We start from the raw sequence: 3471 nt of genomic DNA, 5'->3' as shown, positions 1-3471 counted from the left end.
TAGGGTGACGGATGGAGGGGCTTTAGCCTTACTCTCAGGAGCTCTGGTGACATAGTGCTTAAGGCACTTGACTGCTAACCAGAAGGCTGGTGGTTCAAACCTACCAGCCATTCTTCGGAAGGAAGATGGGGCAATCTACTTCCGTAATGACACTGCCTCAGCAACCCAAGGAAGGGTCGCTAAGAGTTGGGTCCGACTCGAGGGCACATAACAACAACCACCACCTGACTCTCAGGCACACGGCCGGGGGGCAGGGGCTGGGGTGGGAGTAGGTTCAGGACCTGTGGGAAGGGGTGGGCGGGGCTTAGTTCTGCGTGGAGGGGGGAGGGGGCGCAGAATGGGGTGGGGATGAGCACCCTGCGGAAGGAACGAGACCTGGGGAAGGCGTTCCTTATCCTGGACCTTGAAGCCTGCACAACCGGAAGGGGGAAAGGGCCAACTTAGACCCCTAGGGGTCGGAGGGACCCGAGGCCACGCTGGGGGCGTGGGTACGCAAGGGTCTTCCGGTTACAGGTGGCGGGAGGAGGGGTTGTATTTGGAGAAGGAGGTCTCAGGACTCAGGTTAGCGCCCGGCTCTTCCTGACCTCGGCGCCCTCGTTCCCAGTGTTCGGGGGCCACAGGCCCAGGCGGCGCGCTGAGCTCGGGGCCAGAGCCGGGGGTTCGGGCCTTGCGGGTGGTGCGGCGGAAGCGCGCCTGGTGACACCAAGCCCACCTCTCTCGACGCTGCCTCCCCGCCCCCAACCCCCAGGTCGGAACCCGGGGAAGGACCGTTCCCTCCCCACTCCCGTCCGCCCGGCCCTGCTGCCATTGGGGGATCGGGGACCGGGACCCAGACGCAGGGCTGGCACCGGGCGCAGTTGTCTGGGTGCTCGACCCGCCTCCCTGGCCCCTCTGGGCCCTGTGCGGCGCCCCTCCGGATCCTGCCGCCCAGGCCTTACCCGCCACGGGCTCGGTGAGAACAGCCGGCCGGTAAGGTAGCTCCAGGGGCCGCGGCCGACGGAGAGGCGACTGCGAGCCCGGAGCCGCTGCGCCCGGATCTTGCGCAAGGCCTCGCCCTAAGATTGGGGGCGGGCAGACGCGGAGGCTCATCCCCGGGGAAACCGACGAGCAGGGAGGAGATGCAGGCGGGCTCGGAGGAGGGCACAGCCCTCTCACCTCCTGGCACCTACCCTGGATGCGTCGCGTCCTCCTAGCCGCCGCCCCCACTCCCTCCTCCCCACTTCGATCCCATCTCCCACCTCCACGCACCTCTGCCCAGAGGCTGGCCCCATCCACCCCACTCCCCGGCACACCCACCGGTGATTCCACTCGTCGCCCGATCCCTCCTTCCTCCCTTCCCCCTGTCAGTACCTCCCTCTCACCCACCCACCCATCTCCCGCGCCTCTAATGGAACCCCGGCCCCACCCATCTCCCCCGGGCTGGCCCCATCCTCCACCCCGCTTCTGGCACACCCAACCCCGCCCCTGCTCTCTTCCCACCGTGACTCCACCCTTCGCCCCCATTCCTCCTCCCTCCTTTCCCCCCCCTCAGTACCCAGCTCTCACTCCCCCCGGCCCCCCCCCGCCCACGCCTCTAATGGAACCTCGGCCCCATATCTACCCATCTTTCTCCTCCTTCCTCCCTCTTCCCACACCCTTGCCCAGGTCATTGCTGGCCATCCCATTCGCAGGGACCACCTAGAGCTCTTAGGTGGCCCATGTTGTTGTTGTTGTTTGCCATCCAGTCGGCCCGACTCATAGCGACCCCTCCTTGGGTTTCCGAGGCAGTATCACTACGAAAGTAGGAATGCCCAACCTTCCTTCCGAGGAGTGGCTGGTGGGTTTGAACCGCCAGCCTTCTGGTTAGCAGTCAAGTGCCTTAGCCACTATGCTGCCAGAGCTCGCTAGGCTCCTGGAAATACGTGGTGGTGAGGGCAGCACACATTGTGAATGTAATTAGTGTCAGTGAATTGTATGCTCAAGTGGTTACAGTGGATTTTTGTTACATGTATTTTAACCAAAAAATGTACATCATGGTCGCGGAAGGTATGGGATTGTTTTACTTTGGGAAACATGTCAATGCCACCTCACTCATGATTTTCTCAAAAGGTAAAAACAGAACGTTTGATTTCAGTTAACACTCATTTGGCTAAAAATGCTAAGAAAATGAGACTGAAAATGAACTTTGTAACTTGCTATTAGTGCCTAAGGCATCTGACTACTAATCAGAAGGCTGGCAGTTCAAACCCACCAGCCACTCCTCAGAAGGAAGGCTGGGCAATCTACTTCCCTAGTAATAACGCCTTGGAAACCCAAGGAGGGGTTGCTATGAGTCAGAACTGACTGGACAGTAGTAGGTTTATTTTTCATAAAACCTTAGCAGACATTGTACTTAATGGAGAACCTTTAACGTATTTCTTTAAAAATTTGAACAAGAAAGAATGGCCTGCCTGCTTTGACTCCTTCTGTTTAGCATAGTACTGGCAGGAGTGCTAACAGGAACAACAGAAAGATGTGCTGTAAAAGTGACAAGTCCTGCAGACTGGTGGCCCTGACATGCACTCTCAGCCACAGGGGCTGAGCACCTGAATTCAGTTTCTCATCCAGCCCCTTGCAGCCAGGGGTGGTGGTGGTGGCACATAACAGAGCCAATAGCCTAGGACAGAGTATGCTCTGGGGGTCTGGGGAGACTTCACTCCCAAGAGAGGAACTATGCAGAGCTATAGGCCCATTCATTTCCTGTTTTTCTTGGTTGGAGTGTGGACTTGGTGTGGGAATGGCCACTGCCATCTGAAGACCACATGACAGTGAGGCACTAGACTGGAGTGGTGTGGCGGGGCTACTCTGTCCTTTGTCTCCACACTGCTGACTTCTTGACCCTTTGTCCCTGCTTCTTTAAGCTGTTATCTAGATGTTCTGTGACAAGGTGGAGAATTTTGGTAGCGAATGGGAACAGTAGAAAGAACCAAATGGAAATTCTTGAACAAAAAACGCAATTAAAAACACAGATGACACATGACTAGAGAGGCAATGAATCAGAAGATCAGAAGACAATTTCCAGACAAAACACAGAGGAACAAAAAAGGCAACACAGAGAGAACTGCATGCTAGGAGCCACGGGGGTTACTGTAAAAGGGCCGCTATCTGAGATGTTAGACCCGAAGGAAGAGGAGAGAGAATGACACAGACGCCATCATTAAAGAGATAGTTCCCCACACTGATGAAGGAATCACGTTACAGACTCTGGAAGCTTCACAAACTCAAAGCACAGCCAACACACAGGAAAGCATCCCTAGCTGAGGGTGTGGGGACAGACACAACACGGACATCTTCAATGCTTCCAGAAGTGGGAGAAACTCACAGTGCCCACAAAAGAGTAAAGACCCTCAGGTGACTGCTTGACAGAAACAGGCAGCAGCCGGCAAAGCAGAAACGTGCTCAGCAGAGTCCCAGCGGCAGCATCACAGTGCTGGCCACGGGAGGGCGTGAGGG

The sequence above is a fragment of the Orycteropus afer genome, unplaced genomic scaffold, assembly GCF_000298275.1.
Source record: "Orycteropus afer afer isolate SDZICR_OR568_19922 unplaced genomic scaffold, OryAfe1.0 scaffold00038, whole genome shotgun sequence".
Taxonomy (NCBI): Eukaryota; Metazoa; Chordata; class Mammalia; order Tubulidentata; family Orycteropodidae; genus Orycteropus; species Orycteropus afer.
This window is presented reverse-complemented; position numbering follows the sequence as displayed.